We start from the raw sequence: 11,234 nt of genomic DNA, 5'->3' as shown, positions 1-11,234 counted from the left end.
AGTTAACGGGCCCATCAAAATACTGCCATTTGGTCCTTAGAGTGCCTTGAAAATGAAACAGACCTACATGTGCGCTCCTAACACAGCATTTGTTTTCAAATTTGTTCAGACATGTCACGTTTCTCATAACATGTGTTTGTCTAACGAGCACAGCAAGGAAAGAAACAAAGGCCTGAGAACGAACAGTCAAATGTGATCATAAACTGGATAAATGCGGGTATAAAACTAAGGGTCGGAATGTGTCCCATACTGAAGAAAAACAAACAAAACTATTCAGTTGCCATTATATCAGTTAATCTGGAATTTAAAGTTGTATAGCCTCCCTTTACAAATATAAGCAGTAAACCTATAACATTGTTTTGTTTACTTATTTTTAGACGTTTCTTTGTAATGTAAATGCAAATCCACGACGTCATGTCTTGAGGCTATTTTATATTAACGAAATTATTATAGGTTTCTAACTTTCCCATACCCCTCGCGATTACACATGTCCAAGGGATATTCATGATTTATTGTGATCCAATTCTTTTTACTCATTTCGTTTACATAATGTGTCAAAAGCTACAATCTAGAAATAATGCGTGGCCAGCGGCGTTAGTGCTCAGTTGATCTCCCAGTATTTTTACATCTCATGTTACAGACTTTTTCAAGTTTTCTGTAGAGGCAACATAAATTAAAAGCAGATCCAAAGGAATGTCGCTCTATCTATGAAGATGAACTATCGCTAAAACAGGCGTATTTAGTCTCACACACGTCTAAGTGCTTTAGCCTACACTGTAAAAAAAAATTCTGTAATTTTAAGCATAAAATGTTAATTGATTAACGAATATTAACTGTAAAATATGCAAAAGACAATACATTTTTTATATGTAAAAATAAGATTTTCCTGTATAATTAAAGGTAAAAATGTACATTATGTTTAACAAGAGAATACATGTACTTTTTACAGTAAATTATTGTTAAAATGACAGTAAAAATCTGTAATCGGGCGTTCCCAGAATTCCCTGCGTTACTACTTATTACATTTCATTACATTTTATGGGAATAGTCAATCTTATTTTTAATATCAGTTATGCAATGTACAGCATAATGTTGTTGCTGGGGTGTCTGTCATGACAGTCGTTAAACACTGGCTTTAAAGGAATATTCCGGTTTCAATGCAAGTTAAACTCAATCGACAGCATCTGTGGCATAACGTTGATTACCATCGAAATTAATTTTGACTTGTCCCTCTCTTTAAAAAATCTCGGTCACAGCAAGGCACGTTTATGGATTGGCCTCATTCATTTCCATGATAAAATACTGCTTGTTTATAGCCCCAAAGCATAGCCTAAACAATATGCCTGTTAACATGATATTACTGTGATAAAATCACTTACTAACGTTTTCAGTGTAAAGTTTTAGCCAATGTTACAACTTCATTGCCATGATTATATATAATGTTAACAACACCTAAAACCAGGGCCATAACTGCAATATACATTGAGGGGTACAGGTCCCCTCCAATAGTCAGATATGGTAATCTGGCAGGTTTTTTAAGGTGCTTTTTAGAAAATTCTCTGTCTAAGAAAATGATCTATAAAATCTTACACAAAGTAAAGCGTTATCACCCACAGATTAGAACTAGAACATGGTGTGACTTGTGGCTTCCATTGAGTTTTTATGTTTTGACAAGGACAGTGTCATAAATATTTAGTGCAAATATTATTAGGTAATCATTAGCAATCAATTTTCTAAATAATTTCTTTATGTATTTAATTAATTCATAATTTTGTACAGCATCTCCTTAGAGTCTACTTTTAAAAGAGACCATTTTATTTTGAATATGTCTTGTCAGGTTTGTGCTCAAAAAATGTGACACCAGTTAAAGAAGTTCACCTAAAAATGTCAAATGTAGTTTTACTCACTCATTTATTTATTTAACAGTTTTTAGTGAGCAGGAGCTTTCAGGATTCAAAAAGGACAAATACTATAAAGCACTATTAAATGTTTAGTATAAAGACATTATAACAGTGCACTCGTCATTTGGACTGTTCCAAGCTTTCTGGGGCAATAGAAAAGCTTAGTGTTGTATGGTATTTTAATGCAGATTTTCTTTTTTTTTTCATCTTTGGGCCTTGGCATAAGTAGTCCAAATGAAGTGTTTTTGTATGTAAACGAGCATTGTTAGGATTCTTGAAGAAAATATTAATTTACGATTTTATGAGGGGAGAAAAACAATGATGCACAACTTGAGGACAGTAAATAATTTTGTGTATTTATTTTTTATGCTAGCCAGCAGACAGTCATGATACAGAATTTTACATATACATCACTGATGAAAAGAAATTCTAATGATATTAATCTTTCTTTCATATTGCACAAAAAAAGAAACAAAATACTGCTAGCCATGCAGACACGGTGTTTGTCTTGTACTCTGTGAACTTCTGAAAAACACATCTTTTAAAACCAAAAAGTATAACATTTTGGTCACATTTAAAAAAACTTTTGTTAAAAAAAGTTTGTTCCTACTACCGCCAGTGACCACACCAAAAACAGATTTATTTACTTTACTAAGAAAATCCCTGATCATTCAAAAACATAACACAAACCATTGATCCCATTCAGAGATCAATCTCTCAGTTTTGCTTTCACTGACCTCATTGCTGCAATACAGATCGAGTGTGCCAACATTCCTGACTGCAACACTTATGCAGTTCAGTTCTACACAGCAACAATAATAATTTCTTTAATATTAACCTCTTGCTTGTCTTAGTTCATTAAATAATGATAGTCTTGGCCTGGAGAAAAGCATTTAAGAACCACCTCTTCACATTCCAGCAACCTCTTGGGACTCAAAGCTGTTTAGAAATTAGGCTCATTCTTATATTAACCCTTTGACCCTGCCGGCCGACAGGCTGAGGCCACGAAGAGGAAGGCAAGCGTACTAATTGATGAACATCGCTAAGGGGAGAGAGCATGAAAAGATAAACAAAATTAAGAGCAGTGATGAATATCACTTCTGAAGGAGCGAGAGGCCAGGAGTAGTCATTTATTAGAAGTGTTAAGCCATTAGCCCAGTTATTGTGATGGGCCAATGGCAGGCCCCTATTGCGGGTCCTCATGAGGACTTGTGATTGAAGGCAATAATAGTAGTAGTGTTGGTCTGCTTCAACCTTTCCCAAACACAGATGTGAGATGACTGTGCAGATTGCAACTCTAATCCAATTTTCCCTCATTTGTCTATTACATTCTGATATTATCAGCAGGCTGGTTCTGTAATCGAGCCTGCTTCGCCTTTGTTTCTTCTTGTGGAAATAGTGCTAGCTTTTGGACGGTTATAGTTTCAGGAAACCATGTAACACAAGTAGAAATGTGAGAGGTCTAGGTGGTGGCCAATAAGATGTGTGTGTGTGTGTATATTTGGGAAATGGGATGCTGTGGTGGGAGTACACAAATGCAAAAGCAGGCACCTTTGGTGGAACTTTGAAACTTCAAGGTCCAACTTCACAGAGCTGCCCAATAATATTTAATAACATTTTTGAAAAAGAAACAGTCATTAGTCACAATATGAGGAATTTCTCTGTGCCAGACTGTGCTGGCACAATGAAGGGCTCTGATAGAAAACATATGGACTGCAAGAGATGGCGGGGTCCCAGCAAAAAAAATATGATAATTGTGTTTCTAAGACTGAATACATTACTTGTATGTCAAGACAAAAGACAAAAAGTCATATTTCATTCCAAACGATGCCTGAGGACAAATGTCAAATCAATTTGTCATGGCACATTGAGAATTAAATATGGAATACTACAAAAGAAAGACTGTATTATTGAATTAATCCGGATTGATGAGATTCAAATATTGAAAACTGATGTGAAAAAATAATTACCACCACATTCTGAATATATTCAGCCTCAGCCTCCTAAGAGTTCTGATAATGCTGACAACACAGGGTGGGAAAGTCCCTCGTTGTGCAATCATTAAAATGTGGAAAAAATAATGCATTGTCAACATTTTTGTTTGTTCATCAAGGGTGGAACCAAGATCGATACACTGCAGTTTAATGCCCCATCACGGAAACAATTTAACCACACCATACACCTTCTGAAAGAGCTTTTGAGTCAAAGATAATGAACATTTGAGACCACTTAATCAAAAATACACTTTGTTGTGTGTCCAGGATATGTATACTCCACCATTTCACTCCTTAGGTTTATTTTTACTGGGTGAAGCAAACCTAAAACACATAAGTAAAAATAAATGAATGGTCTAGATCACACAGCAGCGAGTGTCACTGAAGTTTCGAAACTCTCTTGATGCAAAGGCAGCTTATCATTCCTCCTCCATATGTGAATGCTAGCAGAACTTATATTTTCATCGACTATCACCCATTAACTCACATAAATTGGCAGCGAACTTTTCCACCAATATGATGGGATGTGAGTGTTGAAGAGCCTGAGGCAAATGTTGCCATGGAAACCAAAATGATTTGAGCAGGAAACAGGAAATTGGGTTTCAAAATATTTTAGCTTCGCACAGTACATGCACAGTGGAGAGCATAGAAGGGAGCTCAGCACAGTGTAAGGTTCCAGTTTTGCTTCCCACTAAATGCAGTTGTACACACTTGAGAATAAGAACAAAGTCTTGTAAAAACTTTTGCTGTTATGTCACTTAAAGAATTTAATAAAGCCACATCCTGCCCTCTGTAAAAATAGCATTAAAATGTTAAAGGGACAGTTCACCCAAAAATGAAAATTCTCTCATCATTTACTCTCATGCCATCCAAGATGTGTATGACTTTATTTCTTCCGCTGAATACAAACAAAGGTTTTTAGAAGAATATCTGCACATGAATGGTGCACATGAATGGTGGCCAAAAATTTGAAGGTACAAAAAGCATATAAAGGCAGCATAAAAGTAATCCATTCAACTCCAGCGGTTAAATCTATGTCTTCTCAAGCAATATGATTAGTGTGGGTGAAAAACAGATAAATATTTTAAACAGTCATTTTTACTATAAATCTCCAATTTCACTTTCAATTCCACATAATTTTTCTTTTGTTTTTGGCGATTCGCATTCTTCGAGCATATCGCCATCTACCTGGCAGGGTGAAGAATTTATAATGGAAAAGGACTTAACCCTCCTGGTTTTTCCGGGTCATTTATTTTATTTATTTTTTACCAATTTTAGAGATAATAACAGCGAAAAACCAGACTTAATCTAAAATTTGGTCAAAATGCTTTTGGGGTTATCCCCAACATTGACAAAATGAATCTGTTCAAAAAAGTTTTTAGGATTTTATATTACTTGTTTATATTTGTGGAATTGTGGAATGTATTATTTTGCCTGGACCTATTATGTTAGTTTTAAATCTGACCCAGTGGTAAATACTGCTTGGTCTTCAATGCAGCTGTGAAGCTTCTCGAGTCAAGAGTGTCACAAAATCTCGCTCTCTCTCTCTCTCACCCTCTTAAAGAGAGTAAACATTATTGTTACTTTCACTTAATCAAAATTGTGGGTAAAAATATGAAGGCTATCATTTTAGGCAACCATTTTTCAAGGCCTTTTAGAAACTTTTACTTTCACTGGGAGGCAGCTGACATCTAATACATTGCATACAACAGGATTTCAGCAAAATATTTATCATGGTTTTCTTTCAGACTAATCTAATTTGTAAGTAATATGAGTATCAGTTTAATTTAAGTACTGTAAATCCTAACAGTAAAGGTAAAGATTTACTGTATATCTATTGTGCATGTGTAGTACAACAACTCAAAAATAGTTGGTACTCTTTACTGTTAAAATGGTACTACAGTATTCTTTATTCAGTGTGTAAACATGTAGGTAAGCCTATGCCAATTTTCAAGTTCATAATTTATAATATAAGTTAATTTAAATACATGTGCTGTAAATATACTGAAAATCTATTGAACTCAATACAGATAATTATTATTTCTGAACATAACAGAAGGGTTGATCTTTTTCACACCCACACCTATCATATCACTTCTGAAGGCATGGATTTAACCACTGGAGTCATGTGGATTACTTTTATGCTGCCATTTTGGAGCTTCAAAATGTTGGTCACCATTCACTAGCATTTATGGACCTACAGAGCTGAAATATTTTTCTAAAAATATTTGTTTTAATTCAGCAGAAGAAAGAAAGTCATTCACATCTGGGATTGCTTGAAGGTGAGTAAATGATGAGAGAATTTAACATTTTGGGTGAACTATCTGTTTAAAACAACTTTTTGTTTCAATCCATTTAACATATCGCAATACTTTCTGTTATTTCTATAAACATTTTGAGTTTCAACTTGATTGTTTTTCTAAGTAATTCATTTCAAAGTGGTCAAATGTGCTGTAAACTTATTACTGCATGTTGCCAATGTGGCACCACTTTGATTTCCTAAAAAATGTAGGCAGCAATTAAACTTCAAGGAATAGTTCTCCCAAAAATGTACTAACCTTTAAGCCATCCCAGATGTGTATGTCTTTCCTTCTTCAGCACAATCGAAATAACGATTTTTATAAACATATTTCAGCTCTGTATGCCTGGACAACAGTGACATGCACAGACCTCAGCAGGGACAGGGGCTGAAGGAAATGGAGAGAGTGGGAAGAGAAAATGCTCTGGGACTTGAAATAGAAACCGACCCAAAAGTTGTTGAGGGGGGGTTTTGCTGTCCGCTTCAGCCTGTCAGCGGGGATTGTGCTGTAGCGCACACTCTTAAAGGCACCTGTGCTTTTCCCCTCGACCAAATGGGCACCTTTAGATTTTTGAACGAATGGGGCTTTCGCACCTGTAGCCCCCATTCTGTGCATGTCAGTGCCATACAATGCAAGTGAAAGGGTGCCAGCTGTTTGAAGGGATGCTGTTTAAACGACCTAACTCTCGCGTGACGTTCTTTCCTCTGTTGTAAACAAAGCACGCACTTCCGACTTCTCACGTGAATGCACCATCACGCTTCCGTCATGCGACAGTTACGACTGCTAGTGGGAAGCATTTTTTAAAAGTTAATATAATTTTAATTATCGATTAATTTTTTACACAAACTTATCGATTTGCTTCAGAGGACACTAATTGATCGACTGGAGTCATGTGGATTACTTTTATGCTGCCTAAAAATGACCTTTGTATCGTCAAACAGCTGGCACCCATTCACTTGTATTGAATGGACATCCAGAGCTGAAATGTGCCTAAAAAAATCTTCAATTCGGTTCTGTGGAAGAAGGAAAGACAGAAACATCTGGGATGGCTTAAAGGTGAGTCAATCATGAGAGAATGTTTTATTTTTGTGTGAACTATAACTTTAAGTTTTAAATTTCAATGGGTTGATTTTTTTAATTTATTTTTTTACAGTAAAGCAAGAACAATATTTTGCATGATAATGATTAATGTATTTGTATATAATTTGAAACACTTTTGTTTTGTTTGTAACCTTTTCTAATTATGTAACTTCAACTGGACGATAAATGTTGTGGTCACATCTTTCTTCCATATGTAAACCAGTAACTAGTGTGTTGCATGTTTTTGTGAGAGTGTGATGTGAAAGGAGCAAGGCTTGCTGACAAGACAACCAGAATAGTCCTCATGGAGTTAATAACTCTGCTCTTGGGTGAGTGTATTTGACGAGAAAATCCTGTACGAGGAAATTCCTTGATAATTGAATTTATTAGTAGCATGTCCTAAAGTTGAATAATTGTATAATGATGATTTAATTACATTGCAACAACATAGTGCAATAGCAAATCTGCTTTGTATTGTCTATTAGGCAAAGATACACTGTGCATTGCATTACAAAGCTTACAAATCACATGTATAATCTTTTTTTTTTCAAGGCAAACTGTAACATTATATAGTTAATAAAATCTGTCTGATTCTGAAATTGAGTGTGACAGAACATTGGCAGGATTTATGGACAGGAAATTGCCAATCGGGTATTCTCTGAGACAAAAGGTTAAAGTATATCAGCCTAGCTCTGACTTCAGGAAAACAACAGATCCAATGAAATCAGAAGCCCAAGTTTAGAGGTCCTTTTAGCCCTTAGGTTTGACCTCCAAGATCTTGCAATGCTCAATGTGAAGAAAGGGTAAGAAAAACAAAAGCTTCAAGGACAACAAACAACTAGAGTCAAAGTTGACATGCATTTGCTCGTGTTCTCTAATGGGACTACACTGCCCTTCCTTTGATTGGCAGGATTCACTAATCATTGAGTTTAAAGATGCCACATGCTCTCTGGACAACTCTGACCTTACTTTGAGGATATGTTCCTGTTCCTAACTACCTCTTCACTCCAATTGGCTCCCTGACTCCTGTTCTGAATTTGTTCTTTAATTTCCAGTACTGACCTCGTGGCTCCACACATCTGAAGTGAGTTTGTGATGCTAAAATCCAAAGCAGGGTGCACAGGGCTCCTTCAAACTCCTGACCCGGTCTTGCAGCATGAATGGCAGAAAGGTTTCGTGAATAATGTGATTTTTGTTGGAGTTTTATTGTATTAACATTAGATCAAATGGTCACACTTTACACAAGGTGTCTATGTACTTACATTTATATTAATCAACTAATCAAATTATTCAATTTACTTACATAAAATTATCTTTCAGGGAGTAGTACATTTTTTGCATACCTTTCCATGAAAAATCACTTACCGCACTTTTAAAGATGCTCATATAATATAGAGGATGTTTAATTAAACCAATGAAAAATTAAAGTGTAACACTTTACAATACAGTTACATTCATTAAACAGATAGATCACCAAAAAATTAAAATTCTCTCATCATTTACTCACCCTCATGCCATCAGGATGTGTTTGACTTTCTTTCTTCTGTAGAACACAAATAAAGTTTTTTAGAATAATATCTCAGCTCTGTTGCCATAAGACCAAAATTTTTACACATCCTGTGATGCGTCAATGTTGCTCTAGGGGGCATACACACTTTTGTTTCAGTCTGATCAAGGACTGAGTCCATCAAAAGATTAAAGTCTCCTCCCAGTGTTAAATCATGAGGGGTGCCAGTGACTTGCAATATCCCTTCAAGATCTATACAAAGATTAAATCTTTTGTTTTTGACGGGAATGACAACGTGGCGATGAGGGATAGATGTACAGTCTCTTCAATTAGTTGTACTGCAGTTGAAATTGTTTTTGGATCGTTCCACAGACAAAACATTAAAAAAATATATTTTCAAGAACATTCAATAGACAAAAAACTCAAGACAACATGAGCTCTGGAAAATCTGATGTGATCTAGGAGCTTTTATCAGCTGTATACCATGTGTGCCATTGAAGAAATATACATCTATCCCTCACAGCTTCATTGTCATTCCATTAAAAATCAAAGATGGTGCTACTGTGAATAAGGTCTATGCAAGTGAATGGTGACAAAAATGTTGAACCTTCAAAACCACACAAAGGCAGCATAAATTGAATCCATAAGACTCCAGTTGTTTATTCCTTGTCTTCAGAAGTGATATGACAGGTGTGGGTGCGAAACAGATCAATATTTAAGTACTTTATTACTATCAATCTCCACTTAAACTTTCAAATTCCTCTTTTTTTTTTTTTTTGCGATTCACATACTTCATGCATATCACCACCTACTGGGCAGAGAAGAGAACACTTTTGAAGATATTAATTTAACGAGTGGAGTCTTATGGATTACTTTTACGCTGCCTTTATGTGTTTTTTGAAGCTTCAAAATGTTCTTACCCATTTACTTGCATTGTATGGAACTACAGATCTGATACATTCTTCCAAAAATCTTTGATTTCAGCAGAAGAAAAAGTAGAACACATCTAGGATGCATTAGAGTGAGTAAATGATGAGAGAATTTTTATTTTTGGGTGAACCATACCTTTAAAGTTGACTTAATGAACTATCAGTGAATTTATCCTCCCTCCACCCATCCATCCAACCACACTAATGTTAACCAATAGAACCTAATGTGTAAAGTGTTACCAATTAAGGAAATAAATGTATTTAAACACCAGGCTTTTGTGAGTTTTGTTCGTATGTGTGTGTGGGTGGGTGTTAATGGTTTACAAGGACTTTTTTTTAGGTTACAGACTGGTAATTACAAGGGTATTATGCTATAAATGTTGTTTATGAGGACATTTCTAGTGTCCCCATAATTCAAATAGCTTAAAAAACATATTAAATTATGTTTTATTGAAAATGTAAAAATGCAGAAAGTTTTTTGTGAGTGGTAGGGTTAGGGGTTGTGTTAGGTTTAGGGGATAGAGTTTGTACAGTATAAAAATCATTATGTCTATGGAAAGTCCTCATAATGATAGGTAGACCAACATGTGTGTGTGTGTGTGTGTGTGTGTGTGTGTGTGTGTGTGTGTGTGTGTGTGTGTGTGTGTGTGTGTGTGTGTTTGGACTTTTGGATTGTCATTGGAGAATGAATGGAGCGCACCAGTAAGTGGAAGCGAAGCATTTTCCAGGGAGTCTGTTTCCATCAATGACTTCCCTCATGTTTTCAATTACCATTAAGGGCAATATATCTCCATTTCCTGTACAAAAAATAGATTTCTTTATCAAGCCCCAAACGTACTTACTCACACACAATCAAACTAAAGCCATGGTCAGCTGCAGAATTTGTCAAAACCCTGCATCCCCATCAATATATTTTTCTCATTGGCATAAAATCACAGAACCCCCCTCTCTAACCAATAGCTGCTCAAGCTGCAATCCAAAGTTCAACCAGACTTGTTGCATATTGCATTTCAAACAGTAGCCATCTCAATAGAATATGAAATATTCACCATGTCTCATTTAAAGAGTGTACCTAGAGAGCGATTTATATGTTATATTTATATAATATAATAATGTGAAGACAGGTTTGACAAGCAGTTGAAGGAGGTGATGAAATTAGTGAGACAATTTGTTGTATGTGAGAAGGTCAAACCGAGGACTTACAATAGGGTAGGAGCCAACATGAATTAATCATAAATTTAATCAACTGAGATCTTCAAAAGTACTGAATTTTACTGATATTTCTGCATGTTATTAATGATGTTATTAATAGTAGCTTGTATTGAGTCGCGTGGCGCCATGCGAGGTTTGGACGTGTGAACTGCGTGCTCTGCAAACTTTGCTAGATTTACTACTTTTTGTGTCATAAACCGGTGAGATTCGATACACCCTGATTCTTAACTGTTCTAAGAAAGACAATATGTCAAAGAATGACAACAAATGACGAATGTGTCGGCAATGCTGAAGGAGGTTGTTGCTGACTT

This window comes from Xyrauchen texanus, chromosome 9 (assembly GCF_025860055.1).
Source record: "Xyrauchen texanus isolate HMW12.3.18 chromosome 9, RBS_HiC_50CHRs, whole genome shotgun sequence".
NCBI lineage: Eukaryota > Metazoa > Chordata > Actinopteri > Cypriniformes > Catostomidae > Xyrauchen > Xyrauchen texanus.
The sequence above is the reverse complement of the archived record's forward strand: the minus strand, read 5'-3'. Positions refer to the sequence as shown.